This window comes from Coregonus lavaretus, assembly GCF_964263955.1.
Source record: "Coregonus lavaretus genome assembly, chromosome: 27".
Lineage (NCBI taxonomy): Eukaryota > Metazoa > Chordata > Actinopteri > Salmoniformes > Salmonidae > Coregonus > Coregonus lavaretus.
Genome location: NC_140014.1, coordinates 42,632,841 through 42,642,196, shown reverse-complemented (window position 1 = coordinate 42,642,196; position 9,356 = coordinate 42,632,841). Strand labels below are relative to the sequence as shown.

Here is a 9,356-nt window from a genome sequence, read left to right as displayed (position 1 = left end):
TAGCATTTTTTTTCACATCACAGTCACTGATAATGGAGAGGAAAAGTGTAGGCTAGGTTCAGTTAATGTGATTTTGTTCATCTAAACGCAAATAATTAATCTAAGTGATTGTCAGTATATATGTATTTTGCATGTTGACTAACCAATCGCAGAGAAATGAGATTAAATCTAGTCATGATCAGTTTCATATTTCAGGTAAAATTAGTAATTAGTAGATTGGCTTGATAGCGGCATTGAAGTTGTTGGTTGGCTAGCAAGCGAAACTTGACCTTACACATCGTTCACTTTTTGGGAAAACTGGCCCAGCCACTTGGTAGCTAGCTAGCTATCGTTAGTTCAAATAAAGCAAAATGATGTACTGATATGAAAGTGCAAACTATAAAGTATAAACCCACCGTAGTGATGCCGGTAAAGACGTTATGAATGAGGTACAATGACGTATACATAAATAATTGATGAGGTACCAGGCTGAGGGTTCTCGAACGTGGACGCGCATCAGACATTCCTTACACTTTGAAACCCACGCCCATTGTGACGTACAGCACCACCCACCGGGCGAAATGGCGTGAAAAGAGTGTCCCGTGGCTAGCTAGCTAGCTGTCATCCTGCTGTCAGAGGGGCAGCAAAGATTATTGATATACTGACAAGATACATGTCTCTCCGCCCTAACAATGGGAGTCGTTGTCCACAAAGCGGCACGGAATAGCTCCCGCCCATCCTTTCTTTGGATTGGTGGATACATCTCATTATTCTAATCTAATTTTTGAATATTCGATGAGGGTTCTTGACGTCAACCGCCTGTATTCAATGGAGAGAGACGCTATGCTACTAGCCCCATGTTATGAATATGCATAGCCATCTCAAGACAACTCCAACATAAAGTGTTTTCTCAAAGTTATGGAGAAGATCACAGAAAAGGAAAATAAGCCTGAGGAAGATAGCTTAGTGGTTAAGAGTGTTGTGCCGGTAACCGAAAGGTCGCTGGTTCTAATCCTAGAGCCGACTAGGTGAAAAATCTGTCGATGTGCCCTTGAGCAAGGCACTTAACCCTAATTGCTCTGGATAAGAGCGTCTGCTAAATATATATATATTTTTAAATAAGAGGAGATGAAGGCTTTAAAAAAAGAGGTGAAACAGTTGAAGGTCCAAAACCAGGAACTGACAACCCTGAACATGTCTCTGCAGAGAGGTATGTATTGCTATAGGCATGTTTAAATTGTTATTAAGGAAGTACCTGAACGTCTCTCTCTCTCTTCTATCTGTCTCTCACTCTTTTCAAATGACTGAATTAAAAACAGGTTTATTTGTTTCTGTTTTTCAATCTCATGAATAGCCTTGCTTCTAAAACTTGAAGCTGTTGCCCCGGCCTCCAGCCTCTCAGGTCACTGCCCAACCACAAAGGTAAGTGCTTAGTTAGCCAGTCAAAAAGTGTATTTGTCATATTTTAACGTTGGGCAGTGCTAAGATATTAGTGTAGGATTACGTTAACATTTATACAGCCAGGACCATCAGCAGAGGGGATTACCCCTTTGGGCATCAGTAATGCCACGCTGCTGGCCTGCGGTAGAGGTGGCGCCTCCACCACAGCCTTGTTCAAAGACCTGGCTGTGGCTGTGTTTGGGAGGGAGGTGATTGCTACCCATGGATTATCTGGACAAATTGGAAATGCCAATAAAGGGACTTCAGCAAAGCTGGCCCTTGATGAGGGAAAAGTCTAACTGATAATTGGTAAGGGAAACGTTTAGATCCCAATGCAGCACAAAAAAAAAATATATTTCCAGTGGCAAAACCCATTTATTAACTCATAAAATGTTTTACTTTGACCCGATTTGGATTTGTAGAAACTGTGCAAAACAAGTTTCCAGATATACCCCCCAAATTCAATCCGAGCAGCACTGAGGGAGAGGATGAACGATGGGCATAAACTTCACATCAGGTATAGGTTTACATACTTTCTTGTCAATGTATAGGTGTGTTGAGTGTTAATATACAAATTTCTTCTGTGTTTTCAGACAAAGAAAACACTTACATGGGCAACGTTTCCTTTAACCCTAAATTACCCTTTTTATTCATTTATCTAATAAATAAATGACCCCATCCTCTGCTTCGCTTCCTACATTTCCCAGGGGGTCAGATTTTTAACTTTTTAATCTGGAACGAAGCCTTGTGTGGAAGGCTCCACAATACCTGTGCTTTGTAGTTTTCAGATCAAAATCAAATCATATCAAATGTTATTTGTCACATGCGTCGAATACAACAAGTGTAGACCTTAACGTGAAATGCTTACTTACAAGCCCTTAACCAACAAGGCAGTTCAAGAAATAGAGTTCAGAAAATATTTACTAAGTAAACTAAAGTAAAAAATAAACAGAAAAGTAACACAATAAAATAACAATAACGAGGCTATATACAGGGGGTACCGGTACCGAGTCAATGTGCGGAGGTACAGGTTAGTCCAGGTAATTTGTACATGTAGGTAGGGGTAAAGTGACTATGCATAGATAATAAACAGAGAGTAGCAGCCCTGTAAATAGTCACACAAACACAGAGTTTCTGCTGTTACATCCTGTGAACTCTGCCCCTCTCATCTCTCTCCTGTCCTCCCCAGTTAAGACAGGGCCTGTAAACAACAGTGAGAAAACAGGGTGAAAAACCACAGTGTGCCATCACAGCAGCAAGATCTGTGATCTGTTGCCACAAGAAAAGGGCAACCAGTGAAAAACACCATTGTAAATACAACCCATATTTATGTTTATTTATTTTCCCATTTGTACTTTAACTATTTGCACATTGTTACAACACTGTATATAGACATAATATGACATTTGAAATGTCTTTATTCTTTTGGAACTTCTGAGTGTAATGTTTTCTGTTAATATTTGTTTATTTCACTTTTGTTGATTATCTACTTCACTTGCTTTGGCAATGTTAACATACGTTTCCCATGCCAATAAAGCCCTTAAATCGATAATTGAATTGAATTGTCTACCACAGAAGGCAAAGAAGAAGAAAAGAGGACGTGGCGCCGAACCACAAAAATATCTCCTCGAGCTAGAAGCCGCTTACTTCTCCTTTATGAAATGTTAAAATGTCACAAGATGATATTGTGTAGTTTCTTTATGAGAAGTCAAGTATTGGTCAAGCCCATGTTTTTGAAGCTATAAAATACTGACAAGGTGATTGGCGCTGTCAGGGATAGGTAGATGTATTAAGCTGTTGTTGTTAGGGGAAGTCACGCTGGGAAGGGTTGGGGAGGCTTTATAAGTTACAGGATGTCTTTAGACACCTCGCAGAACTTGGGGAGAGCTATCAATATTGTACTCTGTACTAACTTCTGCCTGCAATTGCATCAACTAAAGAATAATCTTAATACTTTGACGAAGAGTTGGTGTTTCCTTCTTACCACCACATATTGATTTGAGCATCATTACACCTGATCATCAGTTGAAGAATTTGAGCCAACAACTTCCTATTCCTACAGGATATACACTGCTCAAAAAAATAAAGGAATTTAAATTTTTGAGCAGTGTATATTCTGCAGGATTCCTGCAGGATTCCTGCAGGATTGTTTTCCTGAAGGACTACCTGCATGATTTCTACAGGATCCTGCAGGAATTGTCCTACAAGAAAAGTGGCCCCTTTTTTTTTGTAAGGGCTGTGTGAAAAACAAATGTACAATATATTATCATCATTTTATGGCTAAATGACAAATAGCATCTAGCGGTGCATGCCGATACTCTTCTCTTCTCTCCTCCTCTCCTCCTCCTCTCTACCACCATGTGGAGAGGAGCCATGTTCTATTCAGAGATTACTGGGAAATATCTTCAACTGTAACAGTTCAGAGAATAAGCTGTTCTGTGTTTTTGTGTACCGTGTACTCTTGCATATTTGAAAATGAAAAATATAATTTGTTCTGTTTTGGCTGACAAATAACATCGAATGGTGGTTATACATAATCTTCTCTCCTCTCCTCTTCACATTAAATCAAAGTCTAATATACTCTAATGGTAAGGGACAAAAGTAGCCTAAAGTGTCTTTAAAATGTTTTTATTAGCAAAATATGCATGTTTCATTTATGTAGGTTAACAGTGGTAATTAGTCATTCAAAACAATTCAACACGGGTAAATCAGTTAAATCAGTGACAAAAGAGCTAAACAAAACTAAAAATCAGTTTGTCCATATATTTCTGCAGACCAGCAATATTATGGAGACACCAAAAAAATATTACAATATTAACTAGAAATAAAACCATGTGCCAATTTTATATTTTGGAGTCGGTTAAACCTGAAATTCATTTCAGCAATGATGGTGCACAGGAGGAAGAGCACTATATTAACGGTTTTCACCAGATAGAAGAGTGCTCGCTCCAATCCGTAGAGTAATCTGTTGAAGAATAACATTGCTTTTTGAGGACACTTCGGCAAACAGCACTTCAACAAAATGTTTGAAGCAGATAGGGGACACACTTTCAAAATCATCCTAAATTATCAGAAAAATTGATTTGAGTAATTAATCCAATGATGTTACTTCTAGAAGATTTGGATACGAAGCGCGAAAATGCTATTATAGGTACCATTATAGGTAGCATTTGAAACCGGGGCCAGGTAAACAGAACCAAAGCATGGGTTGCTGTCATACCTTGTCCATGGACTGCTTACAGGGGAAGGAAACCAATATGTAATTGTGTAAATTGGGTGATCTATCCCTTTAACATTGTGAGGGGGTATTCTTAAAAAATATATAATAACAATAGCAAGATCAGCACCATCTAGTGGTCAGAACCTGGTAATGCGTTGTAGGATGGGACACAAACCTAAAAACTTCAATGACTAATTTCTCTGAACATGGGAAAAAAAAAAAATATATATAACCAAATCCACTGAAAATACATGACATAGGATGAAGAAACCGCAGCTCCATACTACTCCATACTCCGAGCCGCAGCTCCATACTACTCCATACTCCGAGCCGCAGCTCCATACTACTCCATACTCCGAGCCGCAGCTCCATACTACTCCATACTCCGAGCCGCAGCTCCATACTACTCCATACTCCGAGCCGCAGCTCCATACTACTCCATACTCCGAGCCGCAGCTCCATACTACTCCATACTCCGAGCCGCAGCTCCATACTACTCCATACTCCGAGCCGCAGCTCCATACTACTCCATACTCCGAGCCGCAGCTCCATACTACTCCATACTCCGAGCCGCAGCTCCATACTACTCCATACTCAGAGCCGCAGCTCCATACTACTCCATACTCCGAGCCGCAGCTCCATACTACTCCATACTCCGAGCCGCAGCTCCATACTACTCCATACTCCGAGCCGCAGCTCCATACTACTCCATACTCCGAGCCACAGCTCCATACTACTCCATACTCCGAGCCGCAGCTCCATACTACTCCATACTCCGAGCCGCAGCTCCATACTACTCCATACTCCGAGCCGCAGCTCCATACTACTCCATACTCCGAGCCGCAGCTCCATACTACTCCATACTCCGAGCCGCAGCTCCATACTACTCCATACTCCGAGCTGCAGCTCCATACTACTCCATACTCCGAGCCGCAGCTCCATACTACTTGTCAAACACTGGAGGCTGCTGAGGGGGAGGACGGCTCATAATAATATCCGGAACGGCGCTAATGGAATGGCATCAAACACTTAGAAACCATGTGTTTGATACCATTCCACCCATTCCGCTCCAGCCATTACCACGAGCCAGTCCTCCCCAGTTAAGGTGCAACCATCCTCCTGTGCTGTTAAACATAGAGAACTTATCCTGTATACTCGTTGTTGGGTTGGGATTTGCATGGCATGTGGGAGGTCTGTGGGTGGCTTTTGACCATTTCTTTGGATTCTTACTTATTGTTAGAAAAAAAAGTTCGGTCCAAATCAGATGTTAGGTACTATATTTATTGAATAATATATAAATCCTGTAAATTAAAATGGTCAATTTGGGTGCAATCAATTAGCTTAATTTCTCAGCGATCAAATTATATTTCATCAAAATAACGTTTTAGGAATGCTAATCTTCTCTTTTTCAAACTACAGAAACGATTGCAGAACAATCTGAAATGGTGGGTGTCATGGCTTGCTGAAATGGATCGACCCCGTTATTAATCCCATATTAAATCATGTACACAATACATTTCTGATTGCTTATGTACACTCACCTAACGACGTCTTCAGATGTATACATGCTGTACGCTGATGTTAAGTATGTTGAGTCTTCGGTGGTTGGCATTGACATTACTGTAGAGGAAACAAAATGATAGTTTTTTCACAGACTGGTGTCTATGCCAGTATGAAAATGTATGCACTCACTAACTGTAAGTGGCTCTGGATAAGAGCGTCTGCTAAATGACTAAAAATGTCAATGTAAATGTATGTGAGGAAGTAAAAGCATGAAATAAAAGGTCTATTATTTTCAGGGTGATACTTAGAAAAATGACATCTGTTACAGATTTGGAGCAACTTCAGATATCAAACTGTTATTCAGAAGTGGGAAGATGGAACAATATTATTTCACAGCTAGGATGGGCAGTGCTTACTATAGAAAAGCCATAATAAACGCAACGTCCTTTTACACCAGAGTTTAAGAAATCGAGAGCGTGGGACTATGAGGTTCTATCTGCATTTTATTTGTCGAAATTGAGTTATTTGCATAGTCTTGTTCTGTTTAATGTTCAGTACTCTAAAATAACCCAATTCATGTTGTTAAGTTCAAAAAGAATACAAGCTAAAAAATTGCTGACACCATTCAAACCAATGAGGGTTCAGAACTTTAAAAAAGCCAATGATCTCAAAAAATCATATTTTTGCAGACAGAACCTTCCAGTCCCAAGCTTTTCTAAATGTTGATGATAAGATGCATGGGATGGTGGTGGAGCTTCCTGTCTGCACTGACACAAGACCCCAATGACACTTCCTGTCTGCACTGACACAAGACCCCAATGACACTTCCTGTCTGCACTGACACAAGACCCCAATTACACTTCCTGTCTGCACTGACACAAGACCCCAATGACACTTCCTGTCTGCACTGACACAAGACCCCAATGACACTTCCTGTCTGCACTGACACAAGACCCCAATGACACTTCCTGTCTGCACTGACACAAGACCCCAATGACACTTCCTGTCTGCACTGACACAAGACCCCAATGACACTTCCTGTCTGCACTGACACAAGACCCCAATGACACTTCCTGTCTGCACTGACACAAGACCCCAATTACACTTCCTGTCTGCACAGACACAAGACCCCAATGACCAGCATCTGCAGACACAACAGCACATTTAGGATGTTGTGTCTGCAGATGCAGCCTAAATACAGTGGGGAAAAAAATACTTATTTTCCACCATAATTTGCAAATAAATTAATTAAAAATCCTACAATGTGATTTTCTGGATTTCTTTTTCTCAATTTGTCTGTCATAGTTGACGTGTACCTATGATGAAAATTACAGGCCTCTCTCATCTTTTTAAGTGGGACAACTTGCACAATTGGTGGCTGACTAAATACTTTTTTCCCCCCACTGTATATGGCCCTCACAATAAGGACACCATAACATGTAAAAATAAATATATATAGATAATATATTTATTCAATAAGAATATTTCCTTTGAGAGACATGTTACAGACTATACATCATTCTAAAGCATAGAACTGCTCAGTAAAATACATGCTAAAGCCCTACGCAGATCTAGCCTGAACTCCACGTCTCTGACTTCAAGTAAGCAAACTGAAAGGAACCATGAGACTTCATCACTTCATAGAAACATGTTTCCATTACCTGAGATGATGATGATGAGGAGGAGGAAGACGGAGAGATGAAGAGCCATGTGAGGGTTTGAGTCTGGGTGTGTGACGGTGTATCTATGCACAAATATTTATGTGTGTGTGTGTGTGTCAAGGATCAAGAAACCAAATAAAATGACGACTTCCTAATGTTCATATATCACTGTCTTAAACTCTCTTCCTGCTTCTGTTTGCGTATACATGGCCCATCATTGGCAGATGGCAACTATTGCTTTATATGGACCTGTTTTAACCCAAGGTTGCTCTCCGTCACTACGATTGGACTTTTTCTCAGATAGACTCATTAGCCAGCGTTCTACAGTATCAGGACACCATTACCTGAGATGATGATGATGAGGAGGAGGAAGACGGAGAGATGAAGAGCCATATGCACCCTTGCACTTTTCTTAAATAATTCCCTATTTATTCCACAACAAGTTGAAATGGAAAAAAATTACTTTTAGTCTCCACACATCCACATTTTCAACATGATTGAATTTATTGGATTTTTACTGCAGAACGGATTTAGTATTTTTACTTTAATTTGTTCCCTACCCAAGGACCTATACCCTAGCCCAATAATGGTCTAAAGTAGTCTAACGTTACTCCTTAAAGCCCAAGAACCTTACATGTTCTGTTTAAAGGTGAAATGTCTCTGGAAGCAAAAACAGCCAAATACTACATCTGAACGTGAATTGATTCTCAACTTCGGTATGGTTCTAGAAACCATACCTTCAGAAAGCATTCAGACCCCTTGACATTTTCCATATTTTGTTACGTTACTGCCATATTCTAAAAATGATTAAATGCCCCCCCCCCCCCCATCAATCTACACACAATAGCCCATAATGACAAAGCAAAAACTGGTTTTTAGAAATTTGAGCAGCTGTTTTCAGGTCTCTCCAGAGATATTCGATCGGGTTCAAGTCTGGTCTCTGGCTGGGCCACTCAAGGACATTCAGAGACCTGTCCCAAAGCCACTCTTGCGTTGTCCTGTTGGAAGGTGAACATTCGCCCCAGTCTGAGGTCGTTTTTTCCCCCCCTCATCAATCTACACACAATACCCCATAATGACAAAGCAAAAACTGTTTTTCAGACATTTGAGCAAAAATATAAAAAACGGAAATATTACATTTACATAACTATTCAGACCCTTTACTCAGTACTTTGTGGAAGCGCCTTTGGTAGCGATTACAGCCTCAAGTTCTTATTTTTATCTGTTTTTTTTAAATCTAATTTTACTGCTTGCTGGCGTGAGTTACTTGATGTGGAATAGAGTTCCACTTTGAAACCCACGGCCATCGTGACGTACAGCACCACCCACCGGGCGAAATGGCGTGAAAAGAGTGTCCCGTGGCTAGCTAGCTGTCATCCTGCTGTCAGAGGGGCAGCAAAGATTATTGATATACTGACAAGATACATGTCTCTCCGCCCTAACAATGGGAGTCGTTGTCCACAAAGCGGCACGGAATAGCTCCCGCCCATCCTTTCTTTGGATTGGTGGATACATCTCATTATTGTAATCCGATTTTGAATATTCGATGAGGG

The 9,356-nt window shown here is 40.6% G+C and overlaps 1 long non-coding RNA gene across 1 annotated transcript; it reads right to left on the bottom strand.

Annotated features, from left to right (window-relative positions):
• Window positions 1–4,068: 4,068 nt before the first annotated feature.
• LOC311102487 lies at window positions 4,069–8,174 on the bottom strand. The gene is made up of 3 exons (XR_014610018.1): window positions 7,804–8,174; window positions 6,181–6,259; window positions 4,069–4,384 (listed from the first exon to the last, which is right to left on the bottom strand). It is a non-coding gene; the product is annotated as an uncharacterized lncRNA (long non-coding RNA).
• Between the last annotated feature and the right edge of the window lie 1,182 nt (window positions 8,175–9,356).